Source organism: Cyanistes caeruleus, chromosome 1 (genome assembly GCF_971803275.1).
Source record: "Cyanistes caeruleus chromosome 1, bCyaCae1.hap1.1, whole genome shotgun sequence".
In the NCBI taxonomy this organism is placed as follows: domain Eukaryota; kingdom Metazoa; phylum Chordata; class Aves; order Passeriformes; family Paridae; genus Cyanistes; species Cyanistes caeruleus.
The window spans coordinates 66,059,963-66,076,842 of NC_141701.1; the positions used below are offsets into that span (position 1 = coordinate 66,059,963).

Here is a 16,880-nt window from a genome sequence, read left to right on the forward strand (position 1 = left end):
GTGGACTGCAACTTGAGATTTTTAAGTAGTTGTATACCAGTTATGGTATAGATGAACATGTTATGAAAAGTGGAGACAAATGTTTACTCTAATTTTGAAGGATTTTGAGTTGAAAATTACATTTGTGAGACACATTTTTATGTGGAGGACCTATAGCATTTCAGTGAAGTAAAATGCCAAGTTAATAAAAGTGTGAAGAAAAGAAATCTGTTGTCGTTAAAAAAGCTGGGCTGTATTTTCTTTAAATGCACTACAATCCAGAAAATTAGTTCTGCTTTGGAATACATCTTCCTGGCCATAATGAAATTTAGGATGGACTTTTAAGATGTTTGGTTTCTTTTTCCTCAGCTTTTCAGATGCCTATTCTTGTGCAAAACCTGCCACAACTTACGCCCTGGAAGAGCTTCACGGTTTCCTTCAGCCAGAACTGCTGCATCCACAGCCTATTATGGGAGCGGGTGACAGGTCCCTCCAACAGATTCTTTGTTTCTCATGGTATAAAAAGTCTTTGGAGAGGGAGGGGTAAGTGGCCTGTTTTGTTTACATCATGGGTCATTCACTGTATTTGATTCAGCTGTGTATGGCACCAGAACTCTTGGGATGATGCTGTTTTTCTGGCAGAACTTGAGCCAGCTGAGACAAACGGGTTGTAACTTGTACCCTCTGCAACTGGCAGTTTTTTACTTAGGTTGTGAAAAGGCAGAGATTTTGTCTCCCTGGGAGTTATCTGTCCTAACTGGGCACTAATTATGATTGCTAATTTTTCTTTGAAATGCTTATTTAAGTATGCTCCCTTGTAGGTTTGGAGAACTCGGAGTTTTGACCTAATGTAAAAGTAGGGGACTTTTTTTGGTTTGGTTGTTTTAATGAGACTGGTCATCCTGCTGTCACTGCACTTACATCTTTATAGTAGGAATTAAATATCTGTGTGGCTGGAACAGGGGATGATGTTCCTATGCTGTGGAATCTCATGCAGGCTGACCTGAGTAATTTCCACTGGACTCAACAGCAAGTGGTTGTGGGACAGTGCTTAAGCAGTTGGTATTCCACCTGATACCTGCCCAGTTTTGGGAGTTTTAGGGTTGTGTCATGTGGACGTACCTTTTGACCCCTGCAGTACTCCTAGAAGCTTTACAAGAGGCAACGGAAAGATCTAGGACACCCTATATTTTGGAAATGTGATGAAATGGAAAAACTTAAGTTAATTAAAATAACTATTTGGGGACCTTAAAGGTCAGAGCTATGAACACTTCATCCTGATTGTTGGGAATGAAGAGACCTATTGGCTTGCTTGCTGTTACCATTGTTTCCTCAGTGTTTATGCTGTGTTTTAGGTTATGGATTGCCACTAAGCATGTGACAGTGAGAAACATTTACTGCTTCCCTGCATGAGATACACTCTATGCTCCACATTGCCCAGATGCTTATTGGAAAAGTACTGTGATTAAGTGTTTCTACTGCCTGTCAGAACTGTAAGTGTGAAATCCTCAAGGAAGGTTCTTCGTGCCACAGCTGTTCGCGGTCATGGTGTTCGTAGCCTGCAGGTGGGAATGCTCACCCTGGTGCCACTCCCCGTGTTTCAATGCTGTGGGTTCACTGCTAGTCCTGGAAAAATAGCCCTGAGCAATTTGTGCTGCAGATAGAGGGCTGAAGTTCAGTTCTTGCTGAGGTATGTTCCCCACTGATTCCTGAGATTCATGCCTGGGTTTAAGCACCTGGATCTTACTGGTAATTACTTAATATATATTTGTAAAAAAAATTGAAATCTCTGAATGGCTTTCTATTCCTTCACTTCTGCCTCTTAAAATACTGCCTTTATAACAGTTTAATGACATTTTGAGGAAATTACAAGTTCAGAAATTGAACTGCTAGAGGCAAATTTTTTACTTTACTATTAAATAAGTTTATTGGGGTTATATCCTAGTCGCTGCTGAATAGCTTTGCTATTCAGCCATTTCCCAGAGGAAAGTGCTCCAACTGAACATTCCCAGGGGTGCAGGGACCAGGCAAGTCCTGGTGGGCCTTGGCACACCAGATGAGGATGTTTGCTGCTTCACGCCTAGATAAACCCTACTATTCTCTTTTCCCAGGTTTCCTGGCTTAATACTTAAGCACAGTGCCCTCTGTTCACTGTCTATAAAAGCCAATCGATTGATGATACAGCTGCCTTGGTGTACCCCCAGCCCAGTGCAGACAGCAGTTTATCCCACAGCTCCAGAATTCAATACAACATGGAAAAGGAGACAAAAAGAAGTTTTATGAAAATTCCAAACCATGTAGCTTTCCCAAGCTACTGCAAGCACTGTGCAGTTATGCATGAAGCAATAAAAAATGCTGCCCCAGCCTCCTTTTTGCTGGGAAAGAGTAACTGACATTAGGCATAAATTTTACAGGATTCAGATTCCCTTTGGTGTGGCTTCTTGACTGAATTGCACTTTTGAATGTCTGCTGACAGTTTTTTTCTTACCTGATGGTGCAGCCAAACAGTCACTTCTCTGTTTTTCCCCGTGGTACTCAACTTTCCATAGTTTGTTCAAGTATTGGCCTCCCCCCACTCCCCTTCCCTCCAGCCCCAACTCTTAAGCTCTGTGGTCTCTGAACCTGACACCTGAGCCTTTGTTCTGCTTCTGTGAAATCTTTTAGCTTCCTCCAGATAAGTTAGGGGAAAACAGCTTTATCAAGGATATTGCTCATCTTTGTTCTCCCCAGGCAGCATTGGTTCAGGTAGTGATAATCTTTAATAATCAGCCTGTTTTGAGACAGATCTTCCTACACACTTCTTCCCTTCTCCAAAATATGCTGTATAGCACACAGAATGCAGAGAAAGGTTTAAGAAAAGAGACTGTTTATAAAATCAAATTGAAATTCATGTATCATACAAAGATAGATTCCCCAAGCTGTCTTTCACCTACACTAATTATGGAAAAAAACAGGCATATTATACACACAGTGCCTCTCCATAAGTAAAAAGTTTCCATCATAATGAACTGTTAATTAAAGTTGGTTAGACTACCAAGTATTATTATTCTGAAAAAGTTAATATTAAAAAAAATAAATTGTCATTTACATTTGACTGCTCTTGAGACAGATTTAAATGGATACTTTTAATATCATGTAATTGTCACCCTGAGATAGTCCCTAGAGCTATAAAATTTTGTCTGTGGGAAAAAAATATACAGTATTACTGTCAATAGTTAGAAGAAATGAAAATCCTGTATTATGTCTTTTAGCTCAATACTAAGCCTTACAGAAATAAAACCTCAGGAGATTTCATTATTTGGAATGTTATGCAAATGGAACAACCACTAACCACCAATGGTTAGAAGTGGAAGTAAAGGTAAAGAAGTACATGTTGTTCGTGCTAAAACAATGAGTACACATTATAAATATGAACAATTGTATTTCAACTAGAAGTTGTAGAAATAGAAGTAGACACAGTGAGTCCAAACAATTCTAAGAGTAATAAATTGCACTAACTAGGAAGATATTTAGGTAAGAAATGCTTTCAAAGGCTCAGGGATCTGAGAAAGGCTCGAGCAGTGTTTCAGATAGCTCAGACAGAGTTTATGACTGCAATACATAAATAGCTTTGTGCTGTTAGCAGAAGTTAAACTGCTGATAGAATAAAGGGTATATTTAATGTACCTTCTCCAGGTGAGTTCTCACAGAGCCGAAAGGCCAGCTGGCTGAAGAGATGTGCCCTCCAATATCTATGTTGAATTCAATTCATTATGTTCTGCATGTAATCCAAAATGTAGTTGTGAGGGAGATTAATACCGAGCCAGGTATTTTTCTATGCAAGGAAGACTTAATTTCATTAGGGGAGGAACAGAGCAGAATGGGAAAACCTCCTCTCGCAGTTGTTCAAGATATGCAGGTACTAATGTGAGATTTATGCGCAGTTCATAGGACTGCAGTCAAAAGTGCATGGCATTGCTAGCAGTGGGATCTACTGAATGAATAAAAGAAGTGGTAGAAATATTGTCTCTGAATGCATTCTAGAGCTAGATTCAGACTAAAAACTGATGGCAACAATACAGGGAGCAGTCATGACTGTGGAGGGAAGACCAAGGGAGGAAACTGGACCAGAAGTACCCTTCATTTTTTCTAGAATCTGTTGTTTTTTGGATAAATAAAGTGACTTTGTAAAAATGGCTATGGAGAGTTAGAGAACAATGGAAAATTAATTCCTGAAGGAGTAGAAAAAATCGGTAATATAGGTTTTTCCGCGTGAAGTACTGATTTTAATAGCAACTTGTTGGATTAGTATGTTGCCATCATATGTTTCTGGTATTAATCCAAAACAAGCATATGTTTTGTGTTGTCAAGGGTTTGCTGACTAAGGCTGAAATTGGAACCAACTGGGACAAGTATATTATTAAGGAATGCAATGGAAATTGGAAGAGTATATTTGAAAATTGTGCACATCCTTGTGCCTGTGTCATTCACTGAATATAAACATTGCTCTACTTCTTCTCCACTTTTGCTCTCTGCCTCTTCTCAGCACCCTTAGGTTCAGCACTCACTCCCATCTTGTCATGCTCTTCAGCTCTTTCACCACTCTGGACCTGAGGAGCTTTCCTGGCTGTTCCCTGGAGCCTGGCTTATGCTCCTTCCTTCCATTAGCTAGAATGGGTGCCCTGGGGGAACCACTCATGGGGATAATTTCTCTCCTTTGCACTGCCTCTAAATCCCCTCTAGCACTTCTGGCCCCTTAAGCTTGGGAAATGTTAGGATGGTAAGGATGAAGTTTTGTATTTTGTTTGTTTTTTTTTGGGAGGGAGAGGGTTGTTTGTTTGTTTCTTTGTTTGTTTTAATTCAGCTCTGCAAAATGCTAATAGCAGGTCATATTTTTCATGGCCTTTTCATAGTCTTCATAAAGTTCAGCCAAAAAATGTTTAAATTCTAAAGTGTTGTTTAGAACTGTGGGGGCATAGTGAAGAAGTTCCAAGTCAGTTTAGTATGTGCAACTCTGGGGTTAGACGTTGAAGATGGAGTAGACTATTCTTCATTGCTTTTTGGTTACTTTAAAATAGGCATTATGAAAAACTCTTAGCTGGTGTTTGTCTTGCTTCTGAAGAGTTTTACTCTTGCTTTGTGTTGGGGTTTGGCTTGCACTTTGCATTCAAACTGAGGTGACAGCACAGCAGACTTCATTCATCATGGTGCATCATAATTGAGAAGCTATGTATTTTTTTAAAAGGTATGTTACAGGTGCCCTATAGGTTATAAAAAATAATTTTGGTCTGTTTTTGAACTTGTGTGCTTGAGTTTTATCACAAGTACCTATGTAGACATCAGTGTATCTACATCATGCTTAAATTAACATAAGGTGGAGAATAAGCAGACTTTTACAGAAAGCTACAGTGAACACTGGCCTTTTCTTGAAGAGAGAACTTCATGGGAAATGTTGGGCCCATTTTGAACTATTTTAAGAAGGCAGTGAGTACTAAAATGTTGTTTTTGTAAATAAACTTGACACTCAAGGCTGGGAGCTTCAGTGGCTCCCTGAGGCCACCTTGACTGGCTGCCAGTGAGCATGTGTTCCCTGACCAGTTGAAAAAAATCCCAGCTGCAGCTCTTCAGGACTGCTCAGGCTCTGATCTTTTTACACATTCATCTGCATTTTGTTCCATGGCTTTGACATTCCTTATCAGAAAGGAATTGGCATTACTACAGTGGTTCAGTTAGTGTATGGCAAACTCTTTCCCTATGGCAACAAAATAGACGAAATCTCACTTTTCCTTTCCCTCTCTTTTCCTTGCTAGTTATTCTGTCCTTTAAGGACAAGTCTAGGACTTGCTGCATACATGCATATCCCACTCTTTTGAGTAAAGTTATGACAGTGAATAAGAGAATAAATTAAAGTTTGAGAGAAAAAAAAATAGTAATAGTAGGGGAAAGCAGTGTCCCTGAGCATGGCAGGTTCATGCTTATTCTGTCAAAATGAACAGTGAGTTTAAACCAACTTCAGTAATCATGTTCTCTTTCTAAATTCTTTGTTTCACAGGCCGCTGTTTGCGCAGCACAGAAGTAGTAAAAAAATCAGGGGTTAGAGCGGAAGCACCTTCCCAAACTTCACTTGGTGCTAGTGCTGCACAATGGGATGTCAGCCTACTTCAGACCCTTCTTTAAAATGAGGGATTTGTCATGATTTCACCCCAGGCAGCAGCCAAGCCCCACACAGCTGCTCTCTTGCTACCCAACCAGCAGGTTTTTGGAAAGAATTGGAAGAGTAAAAGCAAAAGAACTCCTGGGTTGAGATTATGACAGTTGAACAGAGAGAAAAAGCTGCACATTACAAGCAAAGTGAAACAAGGAATTCATTCACTGCACCCCATGGGCAGGTTCAGCCATCTCCTGGAGAGCAGGACCCCCTCACGCATAACAGTGACTTGGGAAGACAAACTCCATCACTCCAAATGTCCCCTTCCCCATTCTTCTCCCTTTTTCCCTCACTGTACATACTGAACATGATTTCATATGGTCTGGAATATCCTGTTGGTCAGTTGGGGTCAGCTGTCCTGGCTGTGTCCCCTCCAACCTCTCACGCATCCCCAGCCCTCTTGCCAGCGTGGCAGCACAAAAAGCAGCAAAGGCCTTGGCCCTGTGTGAACCCTGCTCAGTAATAACAAAAACATCTCTGTATTATCAACCCTGTGTTCAACACAAATCCAGAACACAGCCCCGTTCCAGCCACTCTGATGAAAATTAACTCTATCCCAGACAAAACCAGCATGTGGAGGTTGTTATGTTCAGGAGACATGCTGAGCTTAGTCTGAGTCTGTTTCCCTCTGAAACAATATTTAGTAATAGCTAAGTGATTAAATGTATTTGTAGGCCCTATCTTTTTATTTGACAAGTTTTCTGATTGGAGGGAACTCTGATCTCAGTAGTATGCGATTCCAAAAGGAAAAAAGGATAAAGAAAGTTGTTCTCTCTTGAAGGAACTCAGGTAAACTGATTGTGGTGGTTTGGTATTTAGGGGAAGAAGTGGGAAACACCCACGAAAGTGACTTCTCTGAGAGAAGCTGTTGGGAGCTTCCTCTGTGCCTGAGACAGGCCAGTTCTGAGAACTGACAGCATTTTGCACCACTGAAGATTAGACCCACCTCTGTGAATACCACCTTTTAAAAACCCAAGCCCGGGAACTCTTTTTTCTTTGTTTCTGGCCTTGAAAGGTAGTGCGGCTTTGATGGGGCCGGCCCTGCTCACCCGGGCCTGTGTGGCCTCTGGGGACTGCTGCGCAGGACCCCAGCAGCTCCTGGGCAGGGGATGGAGACTGCGGGGGACCCCAGGCCAGGCTCTGCTGCGGCTCTGGGCCCTCCCAGGAAACCCTCCAGGTCCCGTTCTGGTAGCTGGGGCCCCTTCCCAGGGTGGCCAAGCTCTTCCCAGGGAACCCACCGAACCTTTTACAGCGGCGCTACTGGGCCTTGCTGGCCCTCGACTCGGCTGAAATTCTGCAGCTGTTGTTTCACCAGAAACTGCCGAGCAGGGGGAGGGGGAACCATCGGCCCGTGGCGGGCTGCCCCTGAGTTCTGGCCTGGCTGCTGACATCCCAGTGCAGCCACCAAAAAATCATCCAGCATAAACAGCTCCAGCCGCTGCCCCTGGCAGAGATCACATGAGCATCTACGGGCCTGGGCAAGATCTCACCCTTTCACTACACAGATGAGACCTGCAAACCTCAATTCTCTCTCCAGGTTGAGAAAAAGATGGGGTGATCGACAGGTAAAGAGACAACGTGAAACATCATCAAGGTCAGTAAAAGAAGGAGTCAAGCCTCAGATGGAAGAGAGATGAGGTGATGCCAAATGGAGTTGAAATATTCTTTTGGTATTACCATGGAGATGGACAATGATATAGTAGAATATCTCCTTTAATTCATGAAAGTATGGGGGGATGACGTATTCAAACTATAGATCTGAGACTATAAACTAGAGACATCCATTGATGAAGCTAAGCAGACAGTGGAGTAGCTGTGATCCCATGAGAAGCTTGAACGGAGAGATGAGGGTTGATGAAGACCCTTTGTTCCCAGGGAGAGAAGAAGAAAATCTCTGTTCCCAGAGATGATCACAAAGACAGATGGAGAGAATCTTTGACTTTGAATAACATCCTTAAAATAATAACCCATGAGTCCATGGCCCATGGACACACCTCTAGGAGGGCTGTGAAAATGGGAGAAAATGTCATGATGGCAGAATTTTTGTCTGGGCAGCTGCTATTCATAGAAATGAAAAGCTACAAGAGAACTGTTTCTTGTGGAGAGGTCTCCATGGCATTGCAAGAGAAAACTCCTGTCCCTACAAAGACAGATTAAAAAAACATTGTCTTTTGGTACTTTATGGTACTGTTCTAACGTTCCAGATTTTGTATCTACGTTGTCAGGAAGGGTTACTGGAGGTTTTATTCTGGTTTCTTATTCTTGTAGTCCTGTTAATAAAGTTTCTTTATTCCTTTTAAGCCTGTTTTTCCCTTCTCCTAATCCATATCTCACAGCAAGGAGTAAGTACCCTGGTGATTTTCGGTAGCGCTAAAACCCACCACATTATTTGGTGCATTGTCCGGGAAACTCAGATTGGCGAATCTAAACCTCTAAAATGGGGCAGGTGTAAGACTTACCAGAGGACTGTGTAGTGTTCATTTCTAGACATTATTTTTGTGTAACAGTTGATTTAAATAAATCTACGTTAGCCACTTTTGAGTAGCACTGACTATATGCAACTTCCAAAGCCAAAAATAGGCAGTCAAACCTACTCTGTTGCTTTCCTTTTTGTCACATCCAGCAGACATCTGCTTTTCAAAACTGTCTTCTTCACCAGTGTCTACAGACCCTGATCTTAAAGCAGATACACAAATGGTCCTGTGTGGTACATGTGTGTGTACATGCATGTGCACACCCATATACCATTTGTGCTCAGAATTTTATGCGCACAGACAGGGCAGGGCACTTGTTAGTCTAGAGTCACAGATCCCACTCTGCACACTGTTCAGATGGATATCTGCTTTTGAAAACTTCTTAAGCTTTGGAAACTTACAGGAAAATTAAGTAATGATTAATGACAATCCTAGTTTCTGGTGTCCCAGTTTATTTCGTAAATTACTTCAGCATGAGTTGCTTCTGCAAAATGCAATTTTTTACTTTTTTTTCCCATAGTTTCATAAGTTTTGTCTTCTCCATTTTTGGTAGCAAAAAAATACCTGTGATTTTCCAATTTCTCTGTAGTTATGCTTTGTTTACTTTTTCTCCTGTAGCTGGCTTACTGTTTTTTTCCTGGTAGGAAAGCAAAAATATTTAGCCTTTGTTGCCTTAGCAATTAAAAAGCATTAAGTCATACTCCAGTCTTAGTCCCCTTGGGTCTCCTCTTCAGTGCTACTGAGATGTTTCCAAATATAATGGATAATCGTCCTGTGTTAAGAGAGATGGATTCATTGTGACAGTCCTGTGCTTACTTCTTCATAATGAGTGGATTTTAAATCATTTATAGGCAAAAATGCTCTCCCTTGAAATTTCTGGCTCTACCTGTCTCCTTGACGTCTTAATGAAGTTTTGATTAGTTGAGGACATGTTAAATGTGAGCCAGGAAACATCAGAACCAGAAATCAGGAGGGAGAAAGAAAATAATATTGCATCATTGACTAAGACATTTAACTGCTTTAGCTCTCCCCAAGTTTACAGAAAGCTAAGCTAGTGTTCACTCTGAACAGACCCTTATTTGGGGTGTGCATGTAGGGTAACACAGCCCTTTCCTGCATGCTTTACACCAAATCCCTATCCTGTGTACCTACCTGTGGTGGCAGAAGCAATAGAATCAAGTTTTATGGGTTGCTTTGCTGCATCTGACAGTCATGGTTCTAAATCCTGTTGTTTCTGCCTGAAAACTTCAGGTTTATGCATATACAGATTTTTTTTTTTTTTTACCTTTAACTTCTAAAAACCTCTCTGGGATGAATTTTCCCTGGTACATAAAACTCCTCCAGCAGTAAATTAAATTAAAATTCGCTTTACAATCTCCCTGTTGTGAAAAAGTCCCAGGACTGCCTTTATCAGCTCTGTACAATTATACAAGATCAAAAATATTATTACTTTAAGACATCCACCATGCTCTTGTTGATTGCCTGACAACCCCTGAGTTTTTCTGTGAGTAGATAACTGGTTGCCTTTTGTGCTGATCATTTTGCATTTTTACTACACCTTCTTGGGAAAGAGAATCTGATCTGATCATGGAGAATGTCCTAATGGGAGCTGCTGGTGAAATTACAAAATGGAGAAAGATTTTTTTTTTTCTAGAGATGACATCATCAAACAATAAAAGTTATGTACAGTGTAAATAACTTGTCTTGACAGTGTGCAAAGAAAATGGTCACAAACTTATATGCAAATGCTGTGTCCAGAAATGAGATCAGCCATAAATTCAAGAGAAATACCCCCTCAGTAGATTTGTTGTTTCTTTTCAGACACCATTAAGTAGAGATATGATGAACTAGCCTGTTCCTGCCAAGTTTCAAGGCTACTGCATGTTGTTAAAGAAATGGAATTTTGACATTTCAGAACTTGTGGGGATTTTTTGCTCTGAGTCAATCCAAAATGATTACTTTCCAGAAACTGATGTTTCAAAACTTTTATTTTGGAAAACCAGCAAATCAGCATTTGACCGATGGTATTGGTCTGCCCGAGAAGTCAGTTGCCAGTATGTAAGTCAAGAAGCTGCTCCATGTATCAGTTCCATGTGAGAAAAGTGACCCAAGAACTCTGCGGCCATTGCAGGATTTCTGAACTGTGCAGGAGGCAGGCTAAGAGGACAGAGTGGTTTGTGTCATGACCTTGTCAGTTTCTTGATTCTGATTTAATTCTGGTGTCAGGACTCAGGGAATTGAAAGCTGGACTGGACAGTGAAAGTACTGAAACTTTCTTAGATCCACAAAGTTTTGTGAGCTCCCAGGCATAACCTAAACAAAGGAAAATGACTTGTCAGTATCATCAAGAGTATTTTGGAATGCTGATTTCTCTTCAGGGCCTCTTATCATCCATTGGATTTTTATTTATGATTTATCCTTATGACTAAGACTATATTTTTTATGAAAAAAACCCCACTTTGTCAATTAAGTCATGTTTTCTTTTTCTCCAATGGGAAAGTTGCCATCACTCAAAAAATTACAGAAATTTTAATTTCACTGTCTAGATTTGGTCAGTCAAAAAATGTTGCACTGCACAGGTACCTTTCAGGGACAAAGAGCAGGTGACAGATGGAAGCTTTTCAGTTTGCTCTAGATCTTCTCAAATTCCTCATGGAGACCCAGGTAGTTTCAAGCTTCCCCCATAGCTGGCCAACTCATTTGAAGGTTCTACTCCATTCTTCTAGTGCCATTGCTGTGCCATGTCAGTAAATCATGCCATGGGCCCTACTGCCCTGCACACTCCATGCAGGACTCTGATTTCGCCTCTCTGCTGCATTAGTCCGTTGGCAGCTAGGAGTGCTGGTGCTTTCATAAATGTTTGCTGTCACTCGTGACGTGCACAAGCTGGTTTCTTAAATGAGAGACTTGGTGTTCTTAGAGAAGAGAGGAATTAGCTGGCTTTTCTTTTGTTCACCTTCATGTGAATATTTGTAGAGAAAAGCCCAGATCTTGCTCATTTAAATGGAGAGATACTAACTTAATGTGTATTAAGCAAATAAGCTGAGAGTAAGAACCAAAATGAGTATTTTTTTCTTGTTTAAATGTTAGCTAGCTCAGCTTAAAGGTCACTTCTTCCATCCATCCATTTTTTCTTAACAAGTTGTTAGAGATACACACAGTTTCTTGAAATGGAAAGTAATGACTTTTTCTTCGTTATGCAGTTCTAATCTATGCTGCCCTCAGAGATTTCTGTCTTGCTTTGTCTTGATTTCTAGCTGTTAACTGGAGTATAGCAGTAGAAAGGTGTATTGAGAAGCTGCTCACACTTAAGAGTCTTCGAGCATTAAACCTGTGGAGCTTTTAGGAGAAGCAGAAACACTGGGCACCCTCCCTCAGGATGTCTTCTGCTATATTTTTTGGTATATTTGTTGTAATTACCTCAAAATTCATTGCGCCTTAAAGCCATGCTGCACACCAGAGAAGTTAGGCTGTGGTGAGGAGGATGACAGAGATCAATATCTTTCCTCCCACTCCTCTCTGGTAGTCTTCTGTTAACTTCCCACGTTCAGGCTGCTGTCTCCAGGGATTATGTTTTTCCGAGTCTGCCACAACCTACAGCCAGCTGTAGATGCTCCCTTTATGTATCTAGATCCAAAAGTTTGTGCCAGAAGTGGGAGAGCTTATTTTTCTACTTTGGAATAGTTTTGCTGTTTGGTATTGGAATTCAACAGTTCTCAAAAATACCTTGCTTGTGAAATTTGAAATTTTGAAATTTGAATTTGAAATTGTGATTTCAAATAGTCTGTATTTGCTCATGGAAGGATCATTGTTTTACAGCTGATTAAAGTTCTGTTGACTTCAAATGCAAGGTAAAGTAGCCTATGGACCACACATAGCCTGAGGCTGACTCGAAACATTAGATGAAGCATGTGTCTTGCCACCTTTTAAATGTCATATGGATCAGTCCCAGCCAGCTGAGTTGGATTCCAATGAATATATATGGTCAATTAATCAGAATAGGGAGACTCGAGGTATTTCTGTAAGGCAAGGTACTGTATGACTGACTGTCAGCTATTTCTGCTGGTGAGCTGCAGTAGATTTCTCTGAGAAAGCCCTCCACTGCTCTTTTTGCAGACTTCTACCTAGCCATTGTGTTTGAGAAAAAGGGTTGCACTGCCTCTTTAGAGACTGTGTTTTTCCCAGGACAGGCAAAGTTTGGGTGCTTATCACAAGGGTATAAAACCTAAGGGATGTTGTCTTTATTTATAATAGTGCATGTTCTGAATCACTTTGTAGGAGCAAAGGAATAGGGTGGGTGGTGGAACATCCCAAATTATTCTGAACTTAGAGCTTTGATAAGAAAGGTATGTCTTTATGTTTTGTCTTTATGTATCTGTCATGTAGGCTTTCGCAGCAAGTAACTATTTTACTAATGAAGAAACCAAAAATTCGACTGTTTTTGCTTTCAACTAGCATCCTTAAACTTACATTTTTTTTCTTCAAAGGCAGCTGTATAACATGGGAAGACAAGAAGATCCTTTTGACATTTTGTGAATGTTACAAGAGTGTAGCAGCAAGGTGAGGTTTGCATGTTTCAAAGCCTTATTTGTTCTTCAGTATCTATTTGTCTCATGTCTTTGTGCAAAGAGGCAATGTCAAGGGAAAAAGTAAGCCTTTAAGTATTTTAAAGTGCTCATTTAGGATTCATTTCTGAGGGAACAGAATCCTAAATCTCAGATGGTGTTTGCTTGTTCTCTGTAAAATCATCATTAAGAATTGGCCTCATTTGATATTTTAAGCACTTAAACCTACCCAAAGGAAGTCTAGCAAAGAATTACCTAGATTTTTTTTTTTAAAGAAGTTTATCTGTAAAAATGCCATTATGCTATTTTTGAATGCTCTTATGCAGACTGCACTGAGTATTGGTATATCCAAAGCATATATAAGCTTCACTTTGACTTCTCCTTTTATTAATGTTTCAGGTAACCTCCTAAAATATTATTATATCACTAAAGCTCTGCTACTGGTTTTATTAGTAACCAACCAGCCAAAACAAGTTTCTGATGTCTTAAACTGTGCTGCCTAGCAGTGTTTGGAACCACAGACTGCATCTGCATCATGCTATGAGGCATTTAACAGAGAACCACTTAGATAAATTTTCTGCCTCTTATGGGTTCATGCTCATAACTGGCTTTTACAGAAGTGCGTTTTGGAAAGTTGTCTCCAGCTGTGCCTGTGTGTACAGCAGTGAGACTCAGTTCTCCCTCACAGCACTGTGCTTGCAGGGGTCTGCAGCCAGTCAGAGAATTTAAACAGGAACTTCCAGGGGTTAAAACAGAACAGCTGCTGAAACTCCCTGCAAAACCTTAATCCAACCACCCCTGCCAACTTTCTGCAGCTCAAATAAAAGGTCTACATATAGTGTGTGACATTTCCAGTGCTCTGGGAACTGTGTAAAGAAGTGCATTAGTAGTACTCCCCTATGGAGGAGCTGGGCTGTGTTCATAAGCTCTGCAGACAATGGACATAGCACAAAAAAATTAGCAAAGACAGTGGATTAGGCTAGTCATATGCTCAAGAAACTGTGAGAAAAAGAAGATAATAAAAAGGTTTTTGTCTCTACCTTTCTTTTTCCCACTCATTTTTAAAACACTGTAATTGTGAAGGCTGTTTTATTATATTATAGGAATGGTTTTATTATATTAAGTTATTCTACACAGAAGAATCATAAAAGAACTTAATTTGGTACAAGGATTCAATTCCAGAATGTTTTAATTCTTTCTGTTATAGCAGGTATGAATGCATGCTGAGGCAAGATAACCATTTAGTGGTATTATTGCTTGGTATAACTCTTTCTGTGAAAGGTCACTAATAAGAAGAGTTTTGGTTTGATATGTTTTTTGTTTTAGTTTGGGGTTTTTGGTTGGTTTGGAGTTTTGTTTTATTGTTGGTTAGAAGCATTTTTTAATTGTTAAATGACTTCAGGATATCTCAAGATTCCTCTTTCCTGCTGAAGTGATTAAGAGAAGTAAAAAGGTTTGGCAACCTGTCATTGTCCTCTTCTCTGACAGTAGTTTTGTTACTTGAAGGAAGTGATTTGCAAATAATATCAAGTGTAAATTGAGCAGAGAAGGTCTCTTGATTGCAGCTCAGTCTGATTTTTCTAAATCTTCCACATGAAAAGCTTGTACTGCTCTGACTGACAGGGCAATTTCAGCGAGTAATGAGTAAAGATGGATGTCCCTGAGCAGTTAATCAAATTTCTCTTTGGCAACACTCTCTGTCAATATTTGAGGCAGTCATTTTAATTGTTTCAGATTCCAGGTGAAGGAGCATCATAGCCATGGACTCCCCTTGTGCTAGATGATATAAAACTTGGTGATAGTAATAGATACCCAAAGAAGTAGTGTACTTTTGAAGTACATTCTCTTGATGGGAGTCAGCCTCATCAGAGAGATGTTTGCAAATGGCTTCTGCCCATGCAGGGTTGGTTTTGGACCAGGTACAATTGCTTGCTGCAACAAGAAAAAAAGCAAGCAAAAAGTAACCATAAGATAAAATGCTTACTAGTTGTTTTCTTTGTTTCAGAACATCTTTGTTCCAAAATGTCTTCTCAGATCTTCTGTCTTTCTACTTTGTATTCCTCTTTATATATGCAGTAGTCCTACTGTCCCACTGGCATGGGTGAAGGAGAACTAGCTCAAGCCTTTGCCTGGCTCTGAATTTGTTTGGATGTTTTCATTCTTTCAAAGTGGACGTCTGACCTTGGAGGGAGTAACCGAGATCTGAAGCAGCAGTGCAGTAATTCTGTCAGTTCTGTCAGCAGTTTCCTACATTGCAAAACCTGACAAATCTTTCTGCCAGCATCCAGAATTAGTCTCTGGAAGATCCTATCTGGCAACAGTGCAAGAGATGAACAGCCTTTGCTTTGCATCAAGGCAGAACTGCAAGCAGAGAGTTGGTGCTCCTACACAGACACAAGTTTTCCCATGTGCTGCCAATACCTTGCTGTTTAATTCTATATACGCATGAATATGTATGTGTATGCTCAGAAAAGAATCACAGAATGAAGAAATCTCCAGGAGATAGAGTGAAGAGCGTGACACAGTGAGAATGACAGATATAGTCTTTGTTACGTTTTCATTTGAAACACATTTTATCCTGTGCAGCTTTATATACTTCTTGTGTTTATGCATGCTTGTGTGTGGGCATGCATACATATATTTTATCTATATTTTATCTTTGCTTACTACAACCTGACATGTGATGTTGCAAAATTTGTGGCTGAAAATGGCAGAGGAAACAAGAGGAAACGGAATCAAGAGAAAGAAGATAACAGATACAAAAGCTCCAGGAAACTCTTATGAGACATGGGAAGGTGTAAACAGCATTCTGTCACTACTCAGCACCTGATTAGGCCTAGCAGACCAATGCTTATCTCTTTGTTAGCAGTAATCTATAAATCTGTCTGAAACACTGAGGGTTCATGCATTTTTGCTCAGCTATACCCCACAGTCCTGTTAAAATCAATTTGAAGACAGAAGTTAGCCCTAAGAAAGAGGTGGCAAGAGTCATTTCTGTCTTGGTGGTTTGTTGTGGGATAAAGCATGATTATACATTTAAACTTTTATTGCTGGCATTCAGAACCACATGGCCAGGCATAGAATTTCATGAATGTAGTTATGATCCTGTTTATAAGTGGATTTCAACCCACATGTTCTGAGTGTCTGTGATGAGTTATGTTATTACATTGTGTTGGGACTGCACCTGAAGGGAGAATGGGATAAGTTTAAGGTTGGTATATTTTATGTTTAGTTTTTGTTGTCTCCAAATGAATAAATGCTCTCACAAACCATGCAAGAGTTCATTTTTAAGGCTTTCATCTTCTCAAGAATGAGAATTTCAGTGTGTGAACAGAAAAGCAAAACCCAACATTCACTCTTTTCCAAGATATAAACCTTAACATCCATTTTTTTCTTGCAGACAGAATATTTTTCTGCTGTCACGCTTCTTTGGTTCCTTCTTGCTCTTTATGTCTAGCAGCTGAGCCCTCAGCTTAAGGTTGCAATATCATGGTAAAAATATTTTTCATATACTGAAAGCTTTCTTTTGTTTTATGGCCAACCAAAGCCAAGAGAATAAGTCAGAGTGTCAAGTGAGCAGCTCCTAGCAGGGTCAGAGGGCACACCAGATCTTTTATCAGACATTTAATCACCTAAGTTTGATTTCACTCATGAAGGACTCTGGATGAAAACTTC

General features: G+C 40.2%; 1 long non-coding RNA gene across 2 annotated transcripts; it reads left to right on the plus strand.

Moving 5' to 3' along the window:
• The first annotated feature begins 519 nt into the window (after positions 1–519).
• LOC111925349 (uncharacterized) lies at positions 520–16,477 on the plus strand. Of its 2 annotated transcripts, none has more exons than XR_015288953.1 (4): positions 520–699; positions 1,335–1,472; positions 13,128–13,200; positions 15,282–16,477. It is a non-coding gene; the product is annotated as an uncharacterized LOC111925349 (long non-coding RNA). The 2 variants fall into 2 exon arrangements; XR_015288952.1 differs by having other exon boundaries at positions 627–699; positions 1,316–1,472.
• Positions 16,478–16,880: the final 403 nt, after the last annotated feature.